Source organism: Callithrix jacchus, chromosome 8 (assembly GCF_049354715.1).
Source record: "Callithrix jacchus isolate 240 chromosome 8, calJac240_pri, whole genome shotgun sequence".
Lineage (NCBI taxonomy): Eukaryota > Metazoa > Chordata > Mammalia > Primates > Cebidae > Callithrix > Callithrix jacchus.
Window position 1 is genome coordinate 60313258 of NC_133509.1, and position 16540 is coordinate 60329797.

Sequence of the window (16540 nt, forward strand, 5' to 3'; positions counted from 1 at the left end):
AAAGGGTTTCAGAATGCCATACACTCTGGCCAGGTGTTGTTCAGAAATATGTAGGCTTTGATGATGTTGAGTCTGGTTCAATAACCAGGAAATCTCACTGTGTATAAATGTTCTCTTAAATATAGATCCAGGGTTTGTTAGTTGAAGTTCTTCTGAAATGATGATATGGAATTATGTATAAAGAGACAGTAGAAGACTTTAAAGCAACAAAGACTAAAAGAGACAAAGAAGGACATTACATAATGGTAAAAGGATCAATACAACAAGAAGAGCTAACGATTCTAAATATATACGTACCCAATACAGGAGCTCCCAGATAGATAAGGCAAGTTCTTAATGACTTACAAAGAGACTCTGACTCCCACATAATAATAGTGGGAGACTTTAACTACATTGTCAACATTAGACAGATCAATGAGACAGAAAATTAACAAGGACATCCAGGACTTGAACTCAGACCTGAAATAAGCGAACTCAATATTAACATTTACAGAACTCTCCACTCCAAATCCACAAAACATACATTTTTCTCAGTATCACATCACATCTATTTTAATAGTGACCACAAAATTGGAAGTAAATCACTCCTCAAAAATTGCATAGCATTTCACAGGTTTAAATTAAATATTGATTGGCTGCTTGTTTGTTATTTTCCTCCCTTATTCCTTCCTGTCTCCATTGTTAAGCACATTTAATAGCATAAAAGAGGTTTTTAATACCCATTTTAGGCTGCATTCTAGCCTGGGCAATAGAGCAAGATTCCCATTCTCTCTCCCTCTTTCTCTTCCTCTTTCTTTCTCTCTTTTATTCTTTTTTCTTTCTTTATCTCTCTTTTTCTTTCTTTTTCTTCCTTTCTTTCTTTTTTTCTCTTAAAATAAAAAAGAGACAGTAGATAGAAGGAAGCCAGCTTCCCATATCAGGCTTGATGGAGTATACACTGCATAGACAGTTTCATTGCCACTTGGGTGTCCCCAGCAAAAGCTCTGGAAGGCAAGAGAATCTAGGCTGAGATATAGAGCATCTGCATCTCTCTGGATTCCATTCACTGCCAAGCTTTTAACTTTTTTCACTTTTTATTTTTATTAAAACTTTTAAATTAGCTTTTATTATTTCTATTATTCTTAATTTTCATTAGTTAATTCAGAACTTAATTTACTATTCAAGAGAGTGTGTGTGTACAGTTTGTTTCAGCTAACACAGACTCAAATAGAAGAAACAAAAATTTCAATGGCCTTGAGGGGTGGGAGTATTTGGCTAGCTTGAGAAACAGAAGGAGATTTTGTGGCTGGGGTGGTTGAGCAAATAGAAGAATGCAAATAAGCAGTCTAGACAGGATAAAACTAAACAAGAAGGCTCTGAGGACATAGCTTAGATTGTGTATATCAAGCTAACTTTTCTATGTTCTTGATAAAGCGGACTTTGGCTCCATCATGATCTTTCACCAGGAATAGGAGTCCCAGTCACCCAGCCTCACCGTGTCACAGGGATGTTACAGAGGAATGCAGGTCTTATTAAGAGGTCTCCTTCATTTTTAGACAGGGAAACACAGAGAAAGAACACTAAATGGCTTTTCACTTGTACCACCAGAAAGCTCAGAGCTGTAGCTCAGTGGGATGGAGAAACAATGGTTGAAAATGAGTCCTGTGATCTGATTCTATGTGGAGTCAAGAAGATACCAAGATGAGTCTAAAAGGTGGTTCTTACTTCCCAGGAGTTTCCAGACTTGGAAGAGAGAAACACAGGGGCCAAAAGCCTCAATCCTAGAAATGACAGTGATGACAGAGAAGGATCAGAGGAGGGAAGCCAGTGAGCATCCTCTGGGTTAAGGTAGGTGCTTCCTGGTAAAGATAACACTTGAGTTGTATCTTTGCTTTTGTTCTTTAATCTGTATAGTGTTTTCTATTACCAGGACATGGTAACTGGTACACAGAACACTGTGGACCTGAAACCTACAAAAATTAGAGAGACTGGGCTTATTTTGTGTGTCTGTTTCAATTGCTTTATTGAAATGTAATTGACGTGATAAACTGAATATATTTAAAGAGTAAAATTTTAGGAATTTGTTATATGGATACACCTCTAAAACCATCAGCAAAATCAAGATAATGGACATATTTATCACCCACAAAAATCTCATGTGCCCCTCTGTATCCCTTCCTCTCTCTTCTCCCATCCTCATTCCCCCATCCCCAGGCAATCACCAATCAGCTTCCTCTAACTACAGATTGCATTTTCTAGAAATGTGTATATGTAAAGTTAAACAGTTTTAATTTATTTGGTCTGATATCTTTTATTCAGCAAAATTGTCATCCATTGTGTAGTACATATTGGCAGTTCATTCCTTTTAAACACTGTGCTGTATTCAGTTGACTAGGTATGCCACATTTACTTACCTGTTTATCTGTTGATGGACATTTGTGTGACGTTGAACTTTTCATTATTCCTCTCATGCATACTCTTCTAGCTCCTGCTGATATATATTGGCTAGGTCCTACAGTTTATTGTTTTTTAGCAAGTCTAGCACTTCTCTAGTCAGATTATGCTTTGACTTCATCCTAGCTACTTGTCTAAAGCTAGAATGGTAGGTAGAATATATCCTAGTCCATGTTAATTTGCAAGCTTCACATTACTCTGTTACCTCCAAGCAAGAAAAAATTGGTCATTTTTGCAAGTTCAGAGGTTGGGGAATATCTGAGGCTTTAAGGTTTTTGAGTACATCAAACACGATATTCTCATCTTTAAGATCCTACTCCTTTCCAATCCAGACCTTGACCTGGGCATAGCAGATTTGCTGATACTGCAAATCAACATTCCCTGGAGTGTTACCTTTATAAATGAATCCTAATTCTCAGCTTTTTTCTACCCTCAGGCTTCAGTAGATAAGAATCTCTTAATAGGCTGCCACAAGTCCCTTCCACTTTCAAACTTTGCCTTGAATTGGTGATTAATCATCCTTACCCTTTCATTGTCTTTCTCCCATACTTGGATAGTATTAAGTAGCATTCCTGAGTTCTCATTGTCCTTATAATGACTACTACCCTAGAATCTCTCAAATGCTTGAGATAGTGCAACAGTCAATAGATTTATTTTATCAGCATCCCAATCCAGTTTATCATTGGTAAAATTTTAACAATCTGATCACTGTAGCATACCAAAGATTTTAAGAGCTTCACTCACTACTAATAATTGTAGCCCATTGCCAATGAAACTGTGGCCAATCCAGCCTCCAACTTTTATTTTTGAATTTATTTTTAGGATCACACCTGTCTGTCACAAATTGTCTTGGGTCACATTACCTAGAAAGCAGATTTTGAGATGGAGATACATATGCAGGAAGTTTCTTGGGTAATGATCTTTGGAACAATGGCTGTGAGATAGTAAGGAAAGCATGACTGAGCAGAGGAAAACATTGAACCAAGATCCATTCACAAATGAAAAGCTAAACTGCTCACAATGGAGGTCTGAAGTTTAAAGTGCCCTTTATAATTTTCCCAAATTGAGCCAAGGTGGATAGATTTTGGTATCCCGTCTTGATGCGTCATTGAACTCAGGCTGCTCTTGGGAAGGGAGCTGCATAGGTCAGTCCCCAGGAAATTACTCAATTGTGAGTTGTCAACAATTGTCACTTCTGCTAGTTGAAGAAATGGGTCCAGAAAGGGGGATCTGAGTGACACATAGCATGCATTATCTTTAAAAAGTAGATGGTGGAAACAGGCATTGAAACTAGATTACCTCATTTTATGTTTTTAATCACTGCTCTCTGATGCATCTTGCTTCCGTTTCACCCTAACTTCCATAGTTAGGACCTTCATTATGTCTTTCCTGGAATATTATGATATAATAATATCATAGTAAGTGAATCAGTGAATCAATGTGATTTTTTTCTCTCTTATCTAAGTACACTCTATGTGTCCCATGAAATTTTTATGTAAATATAAATCAGCTTCATAGCATTCAAATACATTGTCCTTCTAAATATGTTTCTACAGGCTTGATTCCATATAATGATAATTTAACCTTTTCTGTGTTCAGTTTTTCTTTTCCTTCCAGCTGCTGCTGGCCTTTAAATACATATATAAGTTAATAGAACAAGTGAAACAGTCAACAGGTAAATTAGATAGTAAGAATGAGGTCAAAAAGAGAAAACTGCTTATTGCTAATGCCAGCCATATCACCACAAATCTTAAATACCACCACACTTGTAAAATCAGTAAAGCAGACAAAAATGCATTTTCCAAATGCATTTCACCATCCAAAGACAACCACATTTTTTCTCTCAGCATATTTTCTGCTGGTCTTTACATGTATTCACCTATACTTATCTTTATAAAATGTGAATCATACTATGTATAAAGTTCTACATACTGTAATTTTACCTACCACTTTGTCATGGTCATTTCCTCGTAACTTTCCGAACATGAATTTTGATGAACACATAATTTTCCTTTGTGGAGTTTGTATAATAACATTTTGATTTCCTAAGCTCAAGAAGGCAAATTATATTGAGAATGAGATGGCTATCTAATATCTACTAGGATAACTCAAGTGTGTCAATTATTACCTGCAATATTGAGACTTGAAAGGAAAAAAAAATGTTGAATCTAAACACACATATCTTAAGGTTTTTCTCTCCCCACAGAAGGAATTTATTGGTTAGCATTTTCTTGATCTTAAATAATGAAGAAGATTTTAGCAAGTTACTAAAGGTCTTAAATTAAGGATTGATTGATTAATATTTCTATATAACTTTTCCCCATCTCATTTCATCAATATAGCACTTTAGGCCTTTTCTCTTTTGTATCATTATGCACTGACCTTTCCATTGTTAATGCGTCTATTCTATGCCTGAGTAGAGAGAATTTTTTTCTCTCTTTTCAGAGATTAGCTGCAAAGAAAATTTATGTGACATTCAAAAGAATTATTTTCAACCTACCCTTTCAAATGCCTTTCTGACATCTAATGATGTAATTGAGCTACATTAACTTTAGGGAGCATCTATATTTGCATAATAAAAAATTATTTTAATTTACTTCAAAATTAATGCAATATTTTTTGCAAAGAATACTAAACCACATTTAATTTCATTACTCTGTTAATACAATATAACTTTGCATTTCACATTTGTTATATAACTCTAGTCAATGTCAATACTGTAAATTTTAGTCCTTCTATTCTGTCACCAATATGCACATATGCTCACTAAGAGCCATTTGTTGATGTTCAGAACACCTAACACCACCAAGAATATTTTAAAATAGATTATGCAGAAATAACATTCTCTAAGCCCAAGTTTCTTAGTATCTGTCTGTATCGATGTAATTACCTCTTTAAGATAACGAAGAGAGTTATGTGAAACAGGGATTTTTTTTTTTAACCATAAGTTAGAATAAGACTAGGATTAAAAATTCTGTTGCTTTATTGGTAGTACTTCTTGGAGCCACTACAGGAATAATAGAATAAGAATACAGAAGAATAGGAATGATTCACTTTGAATCTGGAAACAGTACTTCCTCTTTTCCAGCCATTTACCGGAGTATCTTTTCTTGTATCATCAGACTGATTATTCTGGAATATACTGGTGTAGGTACATCTTTACTATTTCAGACATTTCCATTTGTCAGTTTTCTGTTTGATTTTATGAATCCCAACAGACATGGTAAGACTTTTTTTTCTCTTATGTTATAAGAGAAAAAAGTAGACCAAGACAGACTAAAACTGTACAGTTCAAATGTGCATCAGGGGAGAGCTTTTGACTAGGTGTCCAAAAATGGCTGAGTCACATGCCTCTCTATCTCACAGGTCAAACCACAAGTTTCTACCCAAACCTAATTTGAGATAGTTTCCATTTGAGAACAACTTAAGACGTTTTTCTCTCCTTTGAAAGACTGACCTTCAACATTATATTGTGAATCTATTTCTTGCTACTTTTTTACTGCAATTCCAAGCCCAGCCACCACCATCATTCTCTAAGTACCATGATAATAGTCTTTTAGTAGGTCTCTGGACTACCAACATTGCTGTCTAGAATCAATTCTTGACATGGCAGCCAGTGTTCTTTGCTTAAATGTAAATCAGATTTAGTCTGATCCTCTCATGTCTTAGAGTAAAAAGCAAAACCTTTATCATAATGTAGAAATATATGTATAATCAGCCCTTGCTCTCCCCCAACCTTATCTCCTACAAACATTCCTTCTCAGACTTACCTCTTCACTATTCCTCAGGTATGCCAAGCATGCTCCTATCTCTGTCTTTGCACTTGGGTATTTCTCTTCCTGCAAGGTTCTCTCTGCAAATAACGGCACTGCTTTTTCACATGCTTCTTTACAGAGTAAATTAGTGAATAAATAACTTTAAAAAATTATACAGTTGTTATTTCCCATGAGGGAAGTTGATCTATGTGTTGGAATTGACAGGACCCACCTGCTTGGTTTTAGCACTGTATAATTACACAAATTTAAAAATAAGAACCCCACCTACCACCCCCAAAAATTTCCAGAAGGTGATTCTCATGTGAATATAAAAAATATTTAGGGCAACAAAATAAAAGAGAAAAAAAACCCTAAATATTCTGTTCTTCATTTGGTATTTTATACATATATATATCCTACAAACAGGTTATTTTTTCTTAAATGTAATGCTTAAATCATGATATATACAACTTGATAGGCTGAGAGACAAATATAAACATTCTTCTATTTTTCTTTTGATTCTTATAATTCACTGTATTAAGGCTAGAAATGATTCTGGAAATTATCTGCAATAACCTCTCCATTTTCAAAGTAGACTGAGATACAGAAAGTTAAGTGATTTCTAGAAATTCTCATAGCTACTATCAGAAGACTTGCCACTACGATGAATATTTTCTACCCATTCCAGTACACTTTCCATTGTCCCAGACATTTTATAATTTGTGCTATATAGGAAGATATTCAGAGGTTCATGCATTGGCCACAGGACCATAATGATATCTTCAGGGTGGAAATGAAATGAGTATTTGGCTGGATTTCCCTATTTAGGGCTGAGAAGGAAAAACTGCTAAGCTGTGTATTCTTCTCCTTGCAACTTAAGGAAAATCTTCCAAAATGGATTCTGACTTTGCCTCACTTTCTGCAAAAAAATTAATTTCAAGTAGAAAAGCATATGAAACTGCTGAAGAAACTCACAGATGTATCTTTTTCCATATCAATATTCTTTATGAAATTTGAACAGTTTTAGTATTATAAGTCTATATATCCTTCTCAAAAAGAATACCCAAAATTTCAAGCCACGTTTCATGAATAATTTCTGGACATAAAGCAGAATATTTTCATGCCTGAGACACTCCTTAAAGCAACAGGCAGTTTTAAAGACAAGGAAAAAAAAAACATTCTCTTTCTGAGCAAATTTGTGGTTATTTTTGCACACCTCCTCCCATACTTCCACTGACTCCCATTGATTTCATACTTCAGCTTTTAAGAGAGCACTCTGCAACATAGCTATAAATGTTCTTGATTTTTAAAGACCTACAGTGTACTCAATCATATAGTACATAAACCAATTGTAACATTCCTTTCTTCTCTTAGAATGATTTTAAGCCCCATTGTCAAGGACACAGGCCACCTCTTATGCTCCCCAGCTAATGTAGGATAGAAAAATAACAGAAGTATAAACTTGAATGACTCTTGGAAGAGGAATTTATAAATAAAAAGAAACTTGAGGGCACAGTATAGTCTTATGAAAGAAATTTTGTTGAATCCTAAAAATAGCACAAAAATACTTGTTTCATTTGACAGAGATCATCATTGGATTTTCAGTTAATGGCGCCTTTCTCTTTCCATTTTCTCTGTTTCAATCTCTTCTATAGGATTATGACAAGGAAGAATACATTTTAAAGTAATTGCAGATGGGACATGCTTAATCATATTGATCAACTTGCATATAAGCATGTTAATTTTGTTCTCAATGACTTTCATTAATATTGTTTTCTCTCTAAAATGTTAATTGGAATGGGGCATTCAGCATTGTCAGCATTTCCATCCACACACCAGCTAAGCTAAAGTAGCTACATATGTGGAGAATCAGTTGCAGTTGGAATGAGATATGTACGCATATCCCCTGCTGCCATGTTAAGTTTCAGTATGCCCTGACTGCACCATTTTGCAATTTATTTTGGTCTACTTAGCAGATCTGTTATATTGCCATTTCTTTGTTATAATTATTAATCCACATGGTTCTATTGTAATTTCATGTTTTTTAAAAAATATTTGCTTGCAATAAATGTAAACAGAATATCTATCTTGCAATAAATGTAAATAGAATATCTACCAAGAAACACACAAAATTATTACTAGAGGGGCTAAAGTAAGATGATTGCTTTCCTAATTTTACATATATATGAAAAGATATACATAAACATACACAAATATACATACATACAACTATTTGCTCAATACCTGGGAATTCCAAAGACAGTAGATAGGAGTGATAACATCTTTCATCAAAGCCAGAAACCTGGAAAGAGGCATGTATCATATATTAGAAGGTCTTTTGTTTGTACCTAATTATAAATTCTAAGATTTTAATATTCCCAATCTCAGTTGAGAAGGTACTGTGAGAATTGAGAGGGGTCAAATCCTTTAATGTTCTTTTCTAATAATCGCTCATTTTGAAAGAGGCACTGCTTTGTGTTAAAATGTAGAGAATCAAGGCTAATGATCAGCTTTTGGGAAAGGGTCCTATAAGATCACTGGAAATCTCTAGAAGTGCTCCACAAAGAAGGTATAAAATACACATTATAGTATAGACATGGACTTTGTGGTTTATGTTTCCAATTTCTCCCAACTGTTCTCTATTTCCTCATTTTCTTGGTATATTAATGACAGCTTTTCAATTCTCTTGAATAAGAAAAATGTGCTTATCTCTTATTTTTCATTTCCAATTTAGCCAGAAAGGTCATGAAGACATTTTAAAATAGCTCTTCCTGGAAATATTTTAGGGCTGCTAAAATATTTTAATTATCAGAGATTGCAGCAGATTACCACACTTTTTATTTGTTGACTAGCTGCAAGAAGAAATATCATTTCCCTTTTTCTTTCCACTTTTATGCAAGAGGGAAAAGTGAGAGAAGAAATGAGTTCTGAATGATCTAGGTTAGGATTCTGCCAAGACTACAAACACTGACACACGATCATTTGTTTCAGTTATCAGATGAAATTCAGAAAGGGGGTCACACAGTTCAAATACAGCCTTTAAAATTAATTCAGAAGGTTGTCCCCATTTCAACACTTTCTGGGGAAAATTCTGTTTTATCCTGGTTGCATGTTGATTCATCTTGTCTGCTAAAGCTGCTTCATTTTTCTCTCTAGGGGCTTCTTCATTCTGGAGAAATGACTGCAGACTTTAGGCATCTTCCCTTATCTTTCTCTTTCGTCCTTGAAATTCATTCTTTGGCTCTGATCTGTGGATGGGCAAACTTAATGGGGTAAGGTTAATTGGAGTGAAGCTTTTGAACATCTTTCCCAAAGATCTTTAAATCCTCTAACTGTAGTACAAATAAGTGATTCATTTCTGTCTTCTCGAGCTCACCATCTGGATGGCTTATAACTTGTGGCTTGAGTGTGAGTTTTAAAAAGAAAGCATCCAAGTGCCATATTTGTTTTTGTTTAATTTGGTTTTTACTTGTTTCTTCAATAAACATTTCTAATTGCTTTTATATTATGCTACTGTCCCCACTTTATTCCCTTCTGGTGATATAAATGATGAAAACTCTCAACAGGATAATGTAATTGGGATCATGGTTACTGTCTGTTGCATTTCTTGGCTGAAATTGAAGTTGGTCATTTTGTACCAGTCAGCTACATACAGTTCTGTAGCAGAGCAAGTGGTAGAAGCAAGAGAGAAGAAGTGGGACACTTCGTTAAATTCCCACTGTGCTAGGCATTGGGATCCCCGTATAATATGTGGTATCGTACTTAGGATTTTTTTTTGTCTGTTTGTTTTTTGTTTTTATGGGGTCTTGCTCTGTAGCCCAGGCTGGAATGCAGTGGTGCCATCTTGGCTCATTGCTACCTCTGCCTCCTGGGTTCAAGCAATTCTCCTGCCTCAGCCTCCCAAGTAGCTGGGATTACAGGCATGCACCACCAAGCCCAGCTAATTGTTTTTTCTTATATACTTTAAGTTCTGAGATAAATGTGCAGAACGAGAAGGTTTGTTACATAGGTATGCACATGCCATGGTGGTTTGCTGTACGCATCAACCCGTCATCTACATTAGGTAATTCTATCCCTTCCCAGTCCCCACACCCTGACAGACCACAGTGTGTGATGTTCCACTCCCAGTCTCCATGTATTCTCTTTCTTCAACTCCCACTTATGAGTGAGAACATGAGGTGTTTAGTTTTCTGTTCTTGTGTTAGTTTGCTGAGAATGATGGTTTCCAGCTTCATCCATGTCCCTGCAAAGGAAATAAACTCATCTTTTTTTCATAGTATGTAGTATTTCATGGTATATACATATGCCACATTTTCTTAATGCAATTTTTCACTGATGGGCATTTGGGTTGGTTCCAAGTCTTTGCTATTGTGAATAGTGCTGCAATAAATATATGTATGCATGTGTCTTTATAGTAGAATGATTTACAATCCTTTGGGTATATGCCCAGTAATGGGATTGCTTGGTCAAATTGTATTTCTGGTTCTAGATCCTTGAGGAATCGCCACACTTCCTTCAACAATGGTTGAACTTATTTACACTACCACCAACAGTGTAAATGTGTTCTTATTTCTCCACATCCTCTCCAGCATCTGTTCTTTCCTGACTTTTTAATGATCATCATTTTAACTGGTGTAAGATGGTATCTCATTGTTGTTTTGATTTGCATTTCCCTAATGACCAGAGATGATGAGCTTTTTTAAATATGTTAGTTGGCCACATAAATGTCTTCTTTTGAGAAGTGTCTGTTAATATCCTCCACCTACTAAAAGTTGTTTTGGTTTTTTTTTTCTTGTAAATTAGTTCTTTGTAGATTCTGGATATTAGCCCTTTGTCAGATGGATAGATTGCAAAAATTTTCTCCCATTCTGTAGGTTGCCTGTTCACTCTGATTATAGTTTCTCTCATTGTGCAGAAGCTCTTTAGTTTAATAAGGTCCCATTTGTCAATTTTGGCTTTTGTTACCATTGCTTTTGGTGTTCTAGTCATGAAGTCTTTGCCCATGCCTATGTTCTGAATGGTATTTCCTAGGTTTTCTCCTAGGGTTTTTATGGTTTTACGTCTTACATTTAAGTCTTTAATCCATCTTGAGTTAATATTTGTAGAGTAGGCAAGGAAGGGGTCCAGTTTCAGTTTTCTGCATATGGCTAGCCAGTTTTCTTAACATCATTTATTAACCAGGGAATCCTTTCCCCATTACTTTTGTCAGGTTTGTCAAAGATCAGATGGTTGTAGGTGTGTGGCGTTACTTTCAAGACCTCTGTTCTGTTCCATTCGTCTATATCTCTGTTTTGGTACAAGTACCATGCTGTTTTGGTTACTGCAGCCTTGTAGTATAGTTAGAAGTCAGATAGGCCGATGCCTCCAGCTTTGTTCTTTTTGCTTAGGATTGTCTGGGCTATATACGCTCTTTTTTGGTTTCATATGAGATTTAAAGTAGTTTTTTCCAATTCTGTGAAGAAAGTCAATGGTAGCTTGATGGGGCTAGCATTGAATCTATAAATTATTCTGGGCAGTATGGCCATTTTCACGATATCGATTCTTCATATCCTTGAGCATGGAATGTTTTTTTCATTTGTTTGTGTCCTCTCTTATTTCCTTGAGCAGTGGTTTGTAGTTCTTCTTGAAGAGGTCCTTCACATCCCTTGTAAATTGTATTCCTAGGTATTTTATTCTCTTTGTAGCAGTTGTGAATGGAAGTTCACTCATGAATTGGCTGTTTGTCTATTATTGGTGTATAGGAATGCTTGTGATTTCTACACATTGATTTTGTATCCTGAGACTTTGCTGAAGTTGCTTATCAGCTTAAGGAGATTTTGGGCTGAGAGAATGGGGTTTTCTAAATATATAATCACTTCATCTGCAAACAGAGACAATTTGGCTTCCTCTCTTCCTATTTGAATACCCTTCCTTTCTTTTTCTTGCCTGACTGCTCTGGCCAGAACTTACAATACTCTGTTTAATAGGAGTGGTGAGAGAGGGCATCCTTATCTTGTGCCAGTTTTCAAAAGGAATGCTTCCAGTGTTTGCCCATTCAGTATTATACCAGCTGTGGGTTTGCCATAAATAGCTCTTATTATTTTGAGAGACGTTCCATCGATACTTAGTGTATTCAGAGCTTTTAGCATGAAGGTGTGTTGAATTTTATCAAAGCCCTTTTCTGCATCTATTGAGATAATCTTGGTTTTCCTCATTCATTCTGTTTATGTGATGGATTACATTTATTGATTTGCATATGTTGAACCAGCCTTACAACCCAGGGATGAAGCCAACTCAATTGTGGTGGATAAGCTTTTTGATGTGCTGCTGGATTCAGTTTTCCAGTATTTTATTCAGAATTTTCACATTGATGTTCATCAGGGATTTTGGCCAAAATTTTTTCTTTCTTGTTGTGTCTCTGCCAGGTGTTGGAATCAGGATGATACTGGTCTCATAAAATGAGTTAGGGAGCAGTCTTTTTCTATTGTTTGAAACGACTTTAGAAGGAATGGTACCTGCTCCTCTTTGTACTTCTGGTAGAATTCAGCTGTGAATCCGTCTAGTCCTGGGCTTTTCTTTGTTGTTGGTAGGCAACACAAATTAAGGCAATCACTGCCTTAATTTCAGAACTTGTTATTGGTTTATTCAGAGATTCAACTGCTTCCTGGTTTAGTCCTGGGAAGGTGTATATGTCCAGGAATTTATCAATTTCTAGATTTTCTATTTGCATAGAGGTGTTTATAGTATTCTCTGATGTTAGTTTGTATTTCTGTGGCATCAGTGGTGAAATAATTTTTATTGTGTCTTTGATGCTTCTCTCTTTTCTTTATTATTCTGTCTAGAAGTTTATCTATTTTGTTGATCTTTTCAAAAAAGCAGCCCCTGGATTCATGGATTTTTTTAAAGGTTTTTGTGTCTCTATCTCCTTCAGTTCTGCTCTGATCTTAGTTATTTCTTGTCTTCTACTAGCTTTTGAATTTGTTTGCACTTGCTTCTTGAGTTCTTTTAAATGTCAATTTTAGATCTTTTCTGCTTTATCCTGTGGGCATTTAGTGCTATAAATTTCCCTCTGAACTCTGCTTCGCCTGTGTCCCAGAAATTCTGGTACACTGTGTTTCAAAGAATTTATTTCTGACTTAATTTTGTTATTTACCCAGGAGTCATTTGGGAGCAGGTTGTTCAGTTTCCATGTACTTGCATGGTTTTGATTGAGTTTCTTAATCCTGAGTTCTAATTTGATTGCACTGTGGTCTGAGAGACTGTTTGTTATGATTTTCTTTCTTTTGCATTTGCTGAGGAGTGTTTTACTTCCGATTATGTGGTCAATTTTAGAATAAGTGTGATGGGGTGCTGAGAAGAATTTATATTCTGTTGATGTGGAGAGTTCTGTAGATGTCTATTAGGTCCTCTTGGTCCAGAGCTGAGTTCAAGTCCTAAATATCCTTGTTAATTTTCTGTCTCATTGATCTAATATTGACAGTGGGGTGTTAAAGTCTCCCACTATTACTGTGTGGGAGTCTAAGTCTCTTTGTAGGTCTCTAAGAACTTGCTGTATGAATCTGGCTTCTCCTGTACATATATAGTTATGTTTATGTACCTAATACAGTGTAGTTAGCTTCCTGTGTTGATCCTTTTACCATTATTGAATACCCTTATTTGTCTTTTTTGGTTTAGAATCTGTTTTATCAGAGAGTAGGATTGCAACCCCTCTTTTTGTTGTTGTTGTTTTGTTTTGTTTCACTATTTACTTGGTAAATATTCCTCTAGCCCTTTATTTTGAGCTTATGTGTGTCTTTGCATGTGAAATGGGTCTCCTGAATATAGCACACCAATGGGTCTTGACTGTTTATTCAATTTGCCAGTCAATGTATTTTTAATTGGGGCATTTAGCCCATTTACATTTAAGGTTAATATTGTTATGTGTGAATTTGATCCTGTCATTATAATGCTAGTTGGTTATTTTGCCCATTAGTTGATACAGTTTCTTCATAGTGTCAATGTTCTTTACAATTTGGTATGTTTTTGCAGTGGTTGGTGTCGGTCATTACTTTCTATGTTTAGTACTACCTTCAGGAGCTCTAGTAAGGCAGGGCTGGTGGTGACAAAATGTCTCAGCATTTCCTTGTCCATAAAGAATTTTATTTCTCCTTTGCTTATGAAGCTTAGTTTGGTTGGATATGAAATTCTAGGTTGAACATCTTTTCTTTAAGAATGTTGAGTATTGGGCCCCACTCTCTTTCGGTTTTAGGGTTACTGCGGAGACATCTTCTTTTGGTCTGATTGGCATCCTTTTGTGGGTAATGCGACCTTTCTCTCTGGTTGTCCTTAACATTTTTTCCTTGGTTTCAACCTTGGTAAATCTGACAGTTATTTGTCTTGAAGTTGCTCTTCTCAAGGAGTGTCTTTGTGGTGTTCTCTGTATTTCCTGAATTTGAATGTTGGCCTGTCTTCCTAGTTTGGGGAAGTTCTCCTGGATAATGTCCTGGAGAATGTTTTCCAATTTGGTTCTATTCTCTTCATCACTTTCAGGTACACCTATCAAATGTAGGTTTGGTCTTTTCACATAGTCCCATATTTCTTGGAGGCTTTGTTTGTTTCTTTTTTTTCTCTACTCTTGTCTTCACACTGTATTTCATTAGGTTTACCATCAATCTGTGATATCCTTTTTTTCTATTTAATTGATTTATCTATTGATACTTGTGTATGCTTCATGTAGTTCTCATGCTGTGTTTTTCAGCTCCATCAGGTAATTTATGTTCTTCTCTAAATTGCTTATTCTAGTTAGTAATTCCTCTAACCGTTTTTTCAGGATTCTTAGCTTTCTTAGATTTCTTAGATTGAAAGAGGCATTGGGTTAGAACATGATCCTTTAGCTTGGAGGAATTTGTTACTACATACCTTCTGAAGCCTAATTCTGTCAATTGGTAAAATTCCTACTCCATCCAGTTTTGTTCTTTTACTGGCATGAAGTTGTGTTCCTTTGAAGAAAAAGAGGCATTCTGGTTTTCAGTATTTTCAGCCTTTTTGCATTGGTTTTCCCTCATTTTTGTGGATTTATCCACCTTTGGTCTTTGATGCTGGCTAGCTTTGGATGGAGCTTTTGTGGATGTCCTTTTGGTTGATGTTGATGCTACTCCTTTCTCTTTGTTAGTTTTCCCTCTAACAGTCAGGACCCTCTGCCGCAGGTCCATTGGCATTTGCTGGAGCTCTACTCCAGGACCTTTTTGCCTGTATTCCCAGTGGAGGCTGCAGAACAGCAAAGATTGCTGCCCGTTTCTTCCTCTGGAAGATTTATGCTAGTGGGACATCTGCCAGACGCTAACCAGAGCTCTCCTGTACGAGGTGTCTGTCAACCCCTGCTGGGAGGTGTCTCCCAGCCAGGAGGCAGGGGCATTAGGGACCCAGTTGAGGAGGTAGTCTGTCCCTTAGCAGAGCTTGAGCACTGTGCTGGGAGATCTGCTACTCTTTTCAGACCTGGCAGGAAGAAACAATTAAGTCTGCTGAAGCGCCCACAGTCGCCCCTTCCTCCAGGTGCTCTGTCCCAGGGAGATGGGAATTTCATCTATAAGCCCCTCACTGGGGCTGCTGCCTTTCTTTTAGAGATGCCCTGCCCAGTGAGGAGAAATCTAAAGAGGCAGTCTAGTTACATGGGCTTTGCCCAGCCATGGTGGGCTCCACCCAGCTCAAACTTCCTAGTAGCTTTGTTTACACTGTGAGGGAAAAACCGCCTACTCAAGCCTCAGTAATTGTGGGTTCCCCTCTCCCCCGACCAAGCTCAAGCATCCCAGGTCAAATTCAGACTGCTGTGCTGGAAGTGAGAATTTCAAGCCAGTGGATCTTAGCTTGCTGTGCTCCATGGGAGTGGGATCCACTGAGCTAGACCACTTGGCTCCCTGGCTTCAGCCCCTTTTCCAGGGGAGTGAATGGTTCTGTCTTGCTTGCATTCCAGGTGATCCTGGGATAAGAAAAATAACTCCTGCAGCTAGCTCGGTGTCTGCCCAAATGGTTGTCCAGTTTTGTGCTTGAAGGCCAGGGACCTGGTGGCATAGACACCAGAGGGAATCTCCTGGTCTGGGTATTGTGAAGACTGTGGAAAAAGCACAGTATCCGGGCCAGAGTGGACCATCCCACATGGCATAGTCCTTCAAGGCTTTCCTTGGCAAGGGGAGGGAGTTCCCTGACCCTTTGCACTTCCCAGGTGATATAATGCCCCACACTGCTTTGTCTAACCAGTCCCAATGAGATGAGCTGTGTACCTCAGTTGGAAATGCAGAAATTACCCACCTTCTGCACTGATCTTGCTGGGAGCTACAGGCAGGAACTATTCCTGTTCAACAACTCTTTGAGTTGGATTATCATTACAAGTGTTGAAA

The 16540-nt window shown here is 36.9% G+C and overlaps 1 long non-coding RNA gene across 1 annotated transcript in view; it reads left to right on the forward strand.

The window, feature by feature from the left end:
* LOC103795698 (uncharacterized) overlaps positions 1-16540 on the forward strand; it is a 174553-nt gene that overhangs the window by 147778 nt on the left and 10235 nt on the right. The window contains exon 8 of the long non-coding RNA XR_013521690.1: positions 1712-1827. This is a non-coding gene — a long non-coding RNA (uncharacterized LOC103795698). The remainder of the gene's footprint in view (positions 1-1711; positions 1828-16540) is intronic.